The sequence below is a fragment of the Ambystoma mexicanum genome, chromosome 4q (genome assembly GCF_040938575.1).
Source record: "Ambystoma mexicanum isolate Mex_15411 chromosome 4q, UKY_AmexF1_1, whole genome shotgun sequence".
In the NCBI taxonomy this organism is placed as follows: Eukaryota; Metazoa; Chordata; class Amphibia; order Caudata; family Ambystomatidae; genus Ambystoma; species Ambystoma mexicanum.
In genome coordinates this window covers 436,508,329-436,522,104 of record NC_090928.1, presented here as the reverse complement: position 1 = coordinate 436,522,104, position 13,776 = coordinate 436,508,329, and the positions used below count along the sequence as shown (strand labels likewise).

Here is a 13,776-nt window from a genome sequence, read left to right as displayed (position 1 = left end):
CTTTTGTACCCCTTATACTTATAAGGTGGGTTTGGTGGCTGACAATGCATTGCTTTGATGGTGATTGCATGTTGCTTCCACTTTATACATATTACTGAATAAATAAAGGTGAACAATTCAGAAATGGGGTATAGCTCAGGGGTTGACTGCAGATCAAAAGGTCCGTAGTTCAAATCTGGGTGCCCCCTTGTTCAACTGTTTTACCTGTAGAAATATTTTTTTAATTAAATAAATTGAAGTAAACATTTACAATCTTAGCATTTTATGTAATGAGCAACACATTTCTACATTTGAAATACTCCTGATCATCATCTGAAACATAGGGTATGTTATGCATCGATGGCGGACTTGGTCGGTTTGGCACCGTTGGCGTCACATCTCGTCAACATACCGCTTTAAACCCAAGTTGACGTATAGTTCTTCCAAAATGGTGCATCGAACTGAGAGTAACAGTCTAGTCCTGCAGAATGGCGGACAAGAGGCTCCTCCCTCTTTCCTGGAGACGGTACATCTGAAGCAGAAGCCAGGAGGAGGGTGCGTTGCTACTGCTTACTGTAGCTACGTTACGTGAGTAATCGCATAGTTCCGAACTTTCCTCCTGCTTCCTTACCTTTCCGCAACTCCTCTGCTTCTTACCTTTCAAACTCCTTTATATTTCCAGGTTTTCTTTTCCTCCGCGCCCACCGAGCGCAGAGAGTACTCCCATGGCCCCGAGCTTATCGCAGGAACCCTTTCAAGCAGCGTTCCCCGTTGTTAAGGAAGATTCTTTTCAAGTAGGTCGCGTACCTCGTCAGATACTTGACTCCCATCAGGCTACTGTTTGCTGTTAGTAATTCTGAACCCTTTCAGGTTGTGTTCCTTTCTGCTAACGAGGATTCGTGGTATCAGACTACATTTCCCATAACCCTTTCTCCACAAGTCACGAACCTTGTCCTCGTCAACTTAGGTAAACTAAACTCCTCAATAGGTATTCTGAGTAAGACTTCCTACTCCCTTCTTTCAAACCTCTCTTTTCCCTTACTCTTTACCCAAAGGAGTCAAGCATGTTTCAAACAGCAGGACTTCCCATCCGTCTATTCTCCCGTTCTAACAGAAATACAGTCCGGAAAGGTATCCTCATTTCCTATATCCTTTGACATACCTCCCGTCAAAAACATCTTAGTAATTCTCTCCTTATATTATAGTTACCTCCACGTGAAGTAGAATACACCTGCTAGACATTGGGGATCAAACTACGCTCTCTAGCCACGCACCCCAATTTCTATTGATCAGCGCTCAAGCAGCCCAGGGTTTTTTCCCTTTCGAGGGTTTCCCTGCTGTGGTCTCCAAGAGCTTTAATCACAAGCGCGAGGAGAGTGCGGCAGGTGAACTTTCATCACTTCCTACAGCTCCGAAGACAAGGTAGGCTGTACTTTGATTGTGTTACCCATCGGCCAACATCAAGAGTGAGAAATAGATCATTTGATTGGTAACCTATAAGTAGCCTAACAGATAGCAACGCCCAATATCACCTGGTGTTGGCGGTTGGAGAACGCAACCGAGTGTAGCCCTACTATGGAGCAACAAGTGCAACAGTTGGTTTCTGCCATGCAAGCACTATCTGCGGAAATGCAACAACTTAAACAAGAAAATCTCAGTTTATGTCAGACTATAGGGCAGTCAGGACAGAGTTCAGGGGTTCCCCCGGGTCCCTTGCCTGTGGCAGATTTGATGGAAACCCTCGTATGGTGAGAGAATTCTTAGAATCCTGCACAGTCCAATTTACTTTCAAAGCAGCGTTTTTTCCTACCGACAGGGATAAGGTAGGTCACATGATCGCCCAGATGACGGGAGCCGCTTTGACATGGGCCACTCCTCTTGTGACCAACAACAATCCCATTCTTGACTCTTATCCCGCCTTTTGTAATAGTGTTAAAAGTATGTTCGGGAGACAAGAAGTTACCATTGTATCCCAAGAGAAGCTATTGGATTTAAAACAGGGAAATCAAGATATCCTAACATACATAACCAAATTTAAACAAATGGCTGCAGACACCTCTTGGGCAGACGATGCTCAGATCACCATATTCAGGCGAGGCCTTTCTGAGGAACTTAAAGACGAGGTATCCAGAGTAGCGAGACCACACAACATGGCCGAATTCATTTCCTTAGTAATGCAACTGGATTTTCGTCTACAAGAACGGAATAAGGAAAGAAGGAAGGGACGTACTATTAGACAGCTGACAGAAGGTGGTACTTCCTCAAACAAAGGCACTTCATCTGAAGAACCTATGCAGTTGGGGACTACCAGAGGCCCCCTTTCGGCAGAAGAACGAGTTAGGCGAAAGACACAGGGACTTTGTATGTACTGTGGTTCCAACACCCATACTGTGAAAGAATGTACTGTGGCTCCACAAAGGAAGCCGGGAAACGCCAAAGCCCGACCGTAAAGGGAACGACGGGGCAGGGCTTTCTTTCAGTTACCGGTTCCCTACTTAAGAAGGAGTCTCATCCTCCCAACTTCATCAATAATTCCATGGTGGTTCTTGAAGTAGCCTTGTCTTGGAAGAACATTAGATTAGAGAGAGTATCCGCATTGATAGACAGTGGCGCTGCAGGTAACTTTATAGATGACTCTTGGTCTAAAAATCATGGGATACCCAGAGAAACCAAACATGTGGAAATCCCAGTTGAAAGTGTAGATGGTAGTCCATTAACATCTGGCCCTATTAAGGAACAGACTTGTTCCCTTGGTCTTCACATATCTGCCCACCAGGAGATAGTGGTCCTTGATATAATTCGCACTGCACATTATCCGATCATACTCGGACTACCTTGGTTGAGGAGACACAACCCATACATCAACTGGTCAGCGGGTACACTTTTTTTGGGTTCAGAACATTGTGTTCATCACTGTCAAGAAACGAAAAGATCTCCAGATGACAGCATTTCCAGCAAGATACTTAATCAGGTTTCTTCAATACCCCCAGAATACCAGATGTACCTGTCAGTATTTTCTCAGTCAGAATATTCATCTCTCCCACCACATCGAAGGGACGACTGTGCTATCGAATTGCTTCCCGACTGTCCCTTGCCCTTCGGTCGCATGTATATCCTATCAGCCAAAGAGAAGGAAGCCTTAAAAGAGTACCTTCATACCCATCTACAAAACGGTTTGATCACGGAATCAACCTCCCCAGCGGCCGCGTCTTTGTTTTTCATTCCAAAGAAGAACACAACGGAACTTCGTCCGTGTATCGATTATAGAGGACTAAACAAAATCACAGTACCTGATAAGTACCCCATGCCGCTTATACCAGACATCTTGGAGGCGATCAGAGGAGCCCAAATCTACACTAAACTCGATCTACGGGGTGCGTATCATCTGATTCGCATACGTACTGGAGACGAATGGAAGACAGCGTTTCGAACGCCCTTTGGACATTTTCAATATCGTGTAATGCCCTTTGGCTTGGCAAATGCCCCCGCAGTCTTCCAAAGATTTATGGATCATGTTTTTTCAGACATTTCTCTTCATTATGTTATCGTCTACTTAGACGATATACTGGTGTTTTCTCCTTCCTTGTCCGAACATATACGACATGTGCATGAAGTCCTACATCGATTACAACAAAATCACCTATTATGTAAACTGGAGAAATGTGAGTTCCATCAAACAACTGTCGCCTACTTGGGTTATATTCTATCCCCTCAGGGTATCGCTATGGATCCAACAAGAGTGTCAGCCATCATTGAATGGCCCTCACCAAGATCGGTAAAGGATATCCAGAGATTCCTAGGTTTCGCAAATTTTTACAGGCGCTTTATACCCCATTTTTCTAAGCTTACCATGCCTTTAACTCATTTGTTGAAAAAAGGAGTTGCCTTCAATTGGTCTTCTGAAACACAAAGGTCTTTTCAAGACCTGAAAGGATTGTTTACTGCTGCACCTATCTTATCGGTCCCTGATCAAAGGAGACGTTTCATTGTGGAATCCGATGCTTCTCATCACGCCATCGGCGCTATTCTTTTACAACCGGACCATAGAAACAATGAGAAACCCATCGCCTATCTTTCCAAGACTCTGACCCCTGTGGAACTGAACTATACAGTCCTCGAGAAAGAACTCTTGGCCATCAAACGTGCCTTTGAGGAATGGCGCCATCTCTTATTAGGAGCACAACATCCTGTTGAGGTGAGAACGGACCATCAAAACCTCCACACCTTACAATACGCGCAAACCTGCAACAGCAGACAAGCAAGATGGGCACATTTCTTTTCTCCTTTTCGCATCGTTTTCACCTTCATTCCAGGAAGAAATAACCAAAGGGCGGACGCACTATCTCGACGGGATCCCTGGGAGAAGACAGCTTTTCAACCTGAACCTTTGTTTCCCAAGGCGCTTTTCATTTCAGTCCTCCATAACTTCTTGCAAAGGATGAAAGACCGAAGCAAGATTTGGGTCCCTTCTAACCCCGAGATTATCGCACGACATGGTCTTACACTTAGCAAGGGATTGCTGTTCAAAGATGAAAAGATGTTTGTTCCGGAGGAAATCCTGCAAAAAGAAGTCTTACGACTCTGTCATGATTCTCGTGTTGCTGGACATCAGGGTTTTGTAAACACTACAGAATTGATCCAGAGACATTTCTGGTGGCCTTCTCTGCAACAGGACGTACGACTATACATCAGTTCCTGCCCGGTCTGTCTTCAAACCAAGACATCACGTCAACCCCCATTGGTGAATTGACTCAAATGCCACTCCCCAATAAGCCATGGCAAATAATCTACACTGACTTTATAGTGGATCTCCCTTTGTCAGAGGGTTGTAACACGATTATGGTCACGGTTGACTCTCTGACCAAGATGGCTCATTTTATTCCTCTCTCTTCCGTACCTTCAGCAAGTACGATGGCTCGAATTTTTCTGGACCGTATTTTTTCATTGCATGGACTCCCTGATACTATCATATCAGACCGTGGTCCGCAATATACCTCCAACTATTGGCGCCACCTGTGTAACGCCTTAGGGATCTCACGAGCCCTGAGTTCGGGCTACCACCCACAAACCAATGGGCAAACCGAGCGTCTCAATCAGACCCTAGAGGGTTACCTCAGATGTTACATATCGTCGGCCCAAGACAATTGGAAGGAACTTCTACCGTTAGCAGAATTTGCGTATAACAACGCACAACATTCCGCAACCCGTTCCAGCCCCTTCTATTGTACATATGGATTTCATCCGTCAGTATTTCCTGCTTCTCTACCTCAATCCCTGCCTATTCCGAATTTGGAGAAACTCGCTGACGGAATCCGACAGGGACACGCCAAAGCGGTTACAGCCCTACAAGCTGCCCAAGAAGCAAGCAAGAGGCAAGCGGACAGACACCGGACTCTAGCACCGCTTATAAATATCGGAGATAAAGTATGGTTGGCAAGCAAGTTCCTGCCCAGAAGACTAGTCCCTTCCAAATTGTCACCTACATTTTATGGCCCATTCACTGTATTGGAAAGGAAGGGAGCAGCAGCTTATCGTTTACAGTTACCATTGTCATGGAGTCGCATTCACCCTACCTTTCATGTGTCTCAATTGAAACTGGATGTGAGGAGTCAATTTCATCCTAAACACTCTGGTAGGCCTACCCCTGTTTTGCTAGACTCTGCACCTGAATACGAGGTGTCGGGAATTTGTGACGCCCGCTACTATCGCGGGGTTCTTCAATTCCTGGTGGACTGGAAGGGATATTCCGTGGCTGAGCGCTCTTGGGAACCCGCTTCAGCGGTTCATGCCCCGCGCCTGGTTCGCTTGTTTTACAGAAATCATCCGGGCAAACCGGAGGGTTCTCCCCTTGGAAGGGGGCATACTGTTATGCATCGATGGCGGACTTGGTCGGTTTGGCACCGTTGGCGTCACATCTCGTCAACATATCGCTTTAAACCCAAGTTGACGTATAGTTCTTCCAAAATGGTGCATCGAACTGAGAGTAACAGTCTAGTCCTGCAGTATGGCGGACAAGAGGCTCCTCCCTCTTTCCTGGAGACGGTACATCTGAAGCAGAAGCCAGGAGGAGGGTGCGTTGCTACTGCTTACTGTAGCTACGTTACGTGAGTAATCGCATAGTTCCGAACTTTCCTCCTGCTTCCTTACCTTTCCGCAACTCCTCTGCTTCTTACCTTTCAAACTCCTTTATATTTCCAGGTTTTCTTTTCCTCCGCGCCCACCGAGCGCAGAGAGTACTCCCACGGCCCGAGCTTATCGCAGGAACCCTTTCAAGCAGCGTTCCCCGTTGTTAAGGAAGATTCTTTTCAAGTAGGTCGCGTACCTCGTCAGATACTTGACTCCCATCAGGCTACTGTTTGCTGTTAGTAATTCTCGACCCTTTCAGGTTGTGTTCCTTTCTGCTAAAGAGGATTCGTGGTATCAGACTGCATTTCCCATAACCCCTTCTCCACAAGTCACGAACCTTGTCCTCGTCAACTTAGGTAAACTAAACTCCTCAATAGGTATTCTGAGTAAGACTTCCTACTCCCTTCTTTCAAACCTCTCTTTTCCCTTACTCTTTACCCAAAGGAGTCAAGCGTGTTTCAAACAGCAGGACTTCCCATCCGTCTATTCTCCCGTTCTAACAGAAATACAGTCCGGAAAGGTATCCTCATTTCCTATATCCTTTGACATACCTCCCGTCAAAAACATCTTAGTAATTCTCTCCTTATATTATAGTTACCTCCACGTGAAGTAGAATACACCTGCTAGACATTGGGGATCAAACTACGCTCTCTAGCCACGCACCCCAATTTCTATTGACCAGCGCTCTCAAGCAGCCATGGGTCTTTTCCCTTTCGAGGGTTTCCCTGCTGTGGTCTCCAAGAGCTTTAATCACAAGCGCGAGGAGAGTGCGGCAGGTGAACTTTCATCACTTCCTACAGCTCCGAAGACAAGGTAGGCTGTACTTTGATTGTGTTACCCATCGGCCAACATCAAGAGTGAGAAATAGATCATTGGATTGGTAACCTATAAGTAGCCTAACAGGGTAAACACCATTAAGCTGTTTAGGATTTCTTCATATGATAGAAGCTGTGTTTTACATTCACCCTAGTTCTACTGGTGATATGATTAGTTTGAAATAGTCCATTGGAAGCTCATATGAAAGTTATAAAACTGTGGTGGAAACCAATAATATGCCCTTAATGAAATGTATTAATTTGTACATCTCACCAGAAGTGCACTGATGTCATTAGTTCTACAAGTTCCATAGAGTCACCCACTCTATCACCTTTTTAAAAAAGGGCAGTTTTCAGCATTCAAGGGTTTATGTCAGTGGTAGAGCGTAGGAGTGTAGTTCAAGAAGTCCCTGTTTCATAACCATATACCCTCGTCAATAGATCCTGTTAAAATGTTTTTCAACCCAATGTACTGTAAGAAACAAAATGATATATCATCATTTCATATAAAAAACAATGAACAATTGGGTTTAACTATGCTCTTAGCACAAAATCAACAAACTGCAGTAGAGAAGCAGTTACGTTTTGCAGAATTTGTGCATTTGACAAAAGTTTTTTTTCCATGTTCCAAGATCTACATGTGATACGAAATGTAGGAATTCTTGCAATGGAAACCTCACTGTATTTTACCAAGGCAGATAAAGGACATCTTTTGTACCCCTTATACTTATAAGGTGGGTTTGGTGGCTGAAAATGCATTGCTTTGATGGTGATTGCATGTTGCTTCCACTTTATACATATTACTGAATAAATAAAGGTGAACAATTCAGAAATGGGGGTATAGCTCAGGGGTTGACTGCAGATCAAAAGGTCCCTAGTTCAAATCTGGGTGCCCCCTTGTCCAACTGTTTTACCTGTAGAAATATTTTTTTAATTAAATAAACTGAAGTAAACATTTACAATCTTAGCATTTTATGTAATGAGCAACACATTTCTACATTTGAAATACTCCTGATCATCATCTGAAACATAGGGTAAACACCATTTAGCTGTTTAGGATTTCTTCATATGATAGAAGCTGTGTTTTACATTCACCCAAGTTCTACTGGTGATATGATTAGTTTGAAATAGTCCATTGGAAGCTCATATGAAAGTTATAAAACTGTGGTGGAAACCAATAATATGCCCTTAATGAAATGTATTAATTTGTACATCTCACCAGAAGTGCACTGATGTCATTAGTTCTACAAGTTCCATAGAGTCACCCACTCTATCACCTTTTTAAAAAAGGGCAGTTTTCAGCATTCAAGGGTTTATGTCAGTGGTAGAGCGTAGGAGTGTAGTTCAAGAAGTCCCTGTTTCATAACCATATACCCTCGTCAATAGATCCTGTTAAAATGTTTTTCAACCCAATGTACTGTAAGAAACTAAATGATATATCATCATTTCATATAAAAAACAATGAACAATTGGGTTTAACTATGCTCTTAGCACAAAATCAACAAACTGCAGTAGAGAAGCAGTTACGTTTTGCAGAATTTGTGCATTTGACAAATGTTTTTTTTTCCATGTTCCAAAATCTACATGTGATACGAAATGTAGGAATTCTTGCAATGGAAACCTCACTGTATTTTACCAAGGCAGATAAGGGACATCTTTTGTACACCTTATACTTATAAGGTGGGTTTGGTGGCTGAAAATGCATTGCTTTGATGGTGATTGCATGTTGCTTCCACTTTATACATATTACTGAATAAATAAAGGTGAACAATTCAGAAATGGGGGTATAGCTCAGGGGTTGACTGCAGATCAAAAGGTCCCTAGTTCAAATCTGGGTGCCCCCTTGTCCAACTGTTTTACCTGTAGAAATATTTTTTTACTTAAATAAATTGAAGTAAACATTTACAATCTTAGCATTTTATGTAATGAGCAACACATTTCTACATTTGAAATACTCCTGATCATCATCTGAAACATAGGGTAAACACCATTAAGCTGTTTAGGATTTCTTCATATGATAGAAGTTGTGTTTTACATTCACCCAAGTTCTACTGGTGATATGATTAGTTTGAAATAGTCCATTGGAAGATCATATGAATGTTATAAAACTGTGGTGGAAACCAATAATATGCCCTTAATGAAATGTATTAATTTGTACAGCTGACCAGAAGTGCACTGATGTCATTAGTTCTACAAGTTCCATACAGTCACCCACTCTATCACCTTTTTAAAAAAGGGCAGTTTTCAGCATTCAAGGGTTTATGTCAGTGGTAGAGCGTAGGAGTGCTTTTCAAGAGGTTCCTGTTTCATAACCATATACCCTCTTCAATAGATCATGTTAACATGTTTTTCAACCCAATGCACTGTAAGAATCAATAGGATATATCATCATTTCTTATACAAAACAATGAACAATTGGGTTTAACTATGCTCTTAGCACAAAATCAACAAACTGCAGTAGAGAAGCAGTTACATTTTGCAGAATTTGTGCATTTGACAAAAGATTTTTTTTCCATGTTCCAAGATCGACATGTGATACGAAATGTATGAATTCTTGCAATGGAAACCTCACTGTATTTTACCAAGGCAGATAAAGGACATCCTTTGCACCCCTTATACCTATAAGGAAGGTTTGGTGGCTGAACATGCATTGCTTTGATGGTGATTGCATGTTGCTTCCACTTTGTACATATTACTGAATAAATAAAGGTGAACATTTCAGAAATGGGGTTATAGCTCAGGGGTAGAGCATTTCACTGCAGATCAAGAAGTCCCTAGTTCAAATCTGGGTACCCCCTTGACCAACTGCTTTACCTGTAGAAATATTTTTTTAATTAAATACATTGAAGTAAACATTTACAACCTTAGCGTTTTATGTAATGAGCAACACATTTCTACATTTGAAATACTCCTGATCATCACCTGAAACATAGGGTAAACACCATTAAGCTGTTTAGGATTTCTTCATATGATACAAGCTGTGTTTTACATTCACCCAAGTTCTACTGGTGATATGATTAGTTTGAATTAGTCCATTGGAAGCTCATATGAATGTTATAAAACTGTGGTGGAAACCAATAATATGCCCTTAATGAAATGTATTAATTTGTACAGCTGACCAGAAGTGCACTGATGTCATTAGTTCTACAAGTTCCATACAGTCACCCACTCTATCACCTTTTTAAAAAAGGGCAGTTTTCAGCATTCAAGGGTTTAACTCAGTAGTAGAGCGTAGGAGTGTAGTTCAAGAAGTCCCTGTTTCATAACCATATACCCTCTTCAATAGATCCTGTTAAAATGTTTTTCAACCCAATGCTCTGTAAGAAACAATAGGATATATCATCATTTCATATACAAAACAATGAACAATTGGGTTTAACTATGCTCTTAGCACAACATCAACAAACTGCAGTAGAGAAGCAGTTACATTTTGCAGAATGTGTGCATTTGACAAAAGTTTTTTTTTCCATGTTTCAAGATCTACATGTGATACGAAATGTATGAATTCTTGCAATGGAAACCTCACTGTGTTTTACCAAGGCAGATAAAGGACATCCTTCGCACCCCATATACTTATAAGGAGGGTTTGGTGGCTGAAAATGCATTGCTTTGATGGTGATTGCATGTTGCTTGCACTTTGTACGTATTACAGAATTAATAAAGGTGAACATTTTGGAACTGGGGGTATAGCTCAGTGGTAGAGCATTTGACTGCATATCAAGAGGTCCCTAGTTAAAATCGGGTGCCCCCTTGTTCAACTGTTTTACCTGTAGAAATATTTTTTTAATTAAATAAATTGAAGAAAACATTTACAATCTTAGCATTTTATGTAATGAGCTACACATTTCTACATTTGAAATACTCCTGATCATCTCCTGAAACATAGGGTAAACACCATGAAACTGTTTAGGATTTCTTCATATGATACAAGCTGTGTTTTACATTCACCCAAGTTCTACTGGTGATATTATCAGTTTGAAATAGTCCATTGGAAGCTCATATGAATGTTATAAAACTGTGGTGGAAACCAATAATATGCCCTTAATGAAATGTATTAATTTGTACAGCTGACCAGAAGTGCACTGATGTCATTAGTTCTACAAGTTCCATACAGTCACCCACTCTATCACCTTTTTAAAAAAGGGCAGTTTTCAGCATTCAAGGGTTTATGTCAGTGGTAGAGCGTAGGAGTGCTTTTCAAGAAGTCACTGTTTCATAACCATATACCCTCGTCAATACATCCTGTTAAAATGTTTTTCAACCCAATGTACTGTAAGAAACAATAGGATATATCATCATTTCACATATAAAACAATGAACAATTGGGTTTAACTATGCTCTTTGCACAGAATCAACAAACTGCAGGAGAGAAGCAGTTACATTTTGCAGAATATGTGCATTTGACAAAAGATTTTTTTTCCATGTTCCAAGATGTACATGTGATACGAAATGTATGAATTCTTGCAATGGAAATCTCACTGTATTTTACCAAGGCAGATAAAGGACATCCTTCGCACCCCATATACTTATAAGGAGGGTTTGGTGGCTGAAAATGCATTGCTTTGATGGTGATTGCATGTTGCTTCCACTTTATACATATTACTGAATAAATAAAGGTGAACATTTCAGAAATGGGGGTATAGCTCAGGGTTAGAGCATTTCATGGCAGATCAAAAGGTCCCTAGTTCAAATCAGGGTGCCCTCTTGTCCAACTGTTCTACCTGCAGAAATATTTTCTTAAATAAATTGAAGTAAACATTTACAATCTTAGCATTTTATGTAATGAGCAACACATTTCTACATTTGAAATACTCCTGATCATCACCTGAAACATAGGGTAAACACCATTAAGTTGTTTAGGTTTTCTTCATATGATACAAGCTGTGTTTTACATTCACCCAAGTTCTACTGGTGATATTATCAGTTTGAAATAGTCCATTGGAAGCTCATATGAATGTTATAAAACTGTGGTGGAAACCAATAATATGCCCTTAATGAAATGTATTAATTTGTACAGCTGACCAGAAGTGCACTGATGTCATTAGTTCTACAAGTTCCATACAGTCACCCACTCTATCACCTTTTTAAAAAAGGGCAGTTTTCAGCATTCAAGGGTTCAACTCAATGGTATAGCGTAGGAGTGCAGTTCAAGAAGTCCCTGTTTCATAACCATATACCCTCTTCAATAGATCCTGTTAAAATGTTTTTCAACCCAATGCACTCTAAGAAACAATAGGATATATCATCATTTCATATATAAAACAATGAACAATTGGGTTTAACTATGCTCTTTGCACAAAATCAACAAACTGCAGTAGAGAAGCAGTTACATTTTGCAGAATTTGTGCATTTGACAAAAGATTTTTTTTCCATGTTCCAAGATCTACATGTGATACGAAATGTATGAATTCTTGCAATGGAAATCTCACTGTATTTTACCAAGGCAGATAAAGGACATCCTTCGCACCCCATATACTTATAAGGAGGGTTTGGTGGCTGAACATGCATTGCTTTGATGGTGATTGCATGTTGCTTGCACTTTGTACATATTACTGAATTAATAAAGTTCCACTTTTCAGAACTTGGGGTATAGCTCAGTGGCAGAGCATTTGACTCAAGATCAAGAGGTCCCTAGTTCAAATCTGGGTGCCCCCTTGTTCAACTGTTTTACCTGTAGAAATATTTTTTTAATTAAATAAATTGAAGAAAACATTTACAATCTTAGCATATTATGTAATGAGCAACACATTTCTACATTTGAAATACTCCTGATCATCTCCTGAAACATAGGGTAAACACCATGAAACTGTTTAGGATTTCTTCATATGATACAAGCTGCGTTTTACATTCACCCAAGTTCTACTGGTGATATTATCAGTTTGAAATAGTCCATTGGAAGCTCATATGAATGTTATAAAACTGTGGTGGAAACCAATAATATGCCCTTAATGAAATGTATTAATTTGTACAGCTGACCAGAAGTGCACTGATGTCATTAGTTTTACAAGTTCCATACAGTCACCCACTCTATCACCTTTTTAAAAAAGGGCAGTTTTCAGCATTCAAGGGTTTAACTCAATGGTAGAGCGTAGGAGTGCAGTTCAAGAAGTCCCTGTTTCATAAGCATATACCCTAGTCAATACATCCTGTTAAAATGTTTTTCAACCCAATGTACTGTAAGAAACAATAGGATATATCATCATTTCATATAAAAAAAACAATGAACAATTGGGTTTAACTATGCTCTTAGCACAAAATCAACAAACTGCAGTAGAGAGCAGTTACATTTTGCAGAATTTGTGCATTTGACAAAAGATTTTTTTTCCATGTTCCAAGATCTTCATGTGATACGAAATGTATGAATTCTTGCAATGGAAACCGCACTGTATTTTACCAAGGCAGATAAAGGACATCTTGTGTACCCCTTATAGTTACAAGAAGGGTTTGGTGGCTGAAAATGCATTGCTTTGATGGTGATTGCATGTTGCTTGCACTTTGTATATATTACTGAATTAATAAAGGTGAACATTTCATAACTGGGGGTATAGCTCAGTGGTAGAGCATTTGACTCCAGATCAAGATGTCCCCAGTTCAAATCTGGGTGCCCCCTTGTCCGAAAGATTTACCTGTAGAAATCTTCTTTTAATTAAATAAATTGAAGTAAACATTTACAATTTTAACATTTTATGTAATGTAATTTCTACATTTGAAATACTCCTGATCATCACCTGAAACATAGGGTAAACACCATTAAGCTTTTTAGGATTTCTTCGTATGATACAAGCTGTGTTTTACATTCACCCAAGTTCTACTGGTGATATTATCAGTTTGAAATAGTCCATTGGAAGCTCATATG

The 13,776-nt window shown here is 40.6% G+C and overlaps 1 non-coding gene across 1 annotated transcript; it reads left to right on the top strand.

Moving 5' to 3' along the window:
- The first annotated feature begins 13,458 nt into the window (after positions 1–13,458).
- On the top strand, positions 13,459–13,530 carry TRNAW-CCA (transfer RNA tryptophan (anticodon CCA)). The gene has a single exon. It is a non-coding gene; the product is annotated as a tRNA-Trp (tRNA).
- Positions 13,531–13,776: the final 246 nt, after the last annotated feature.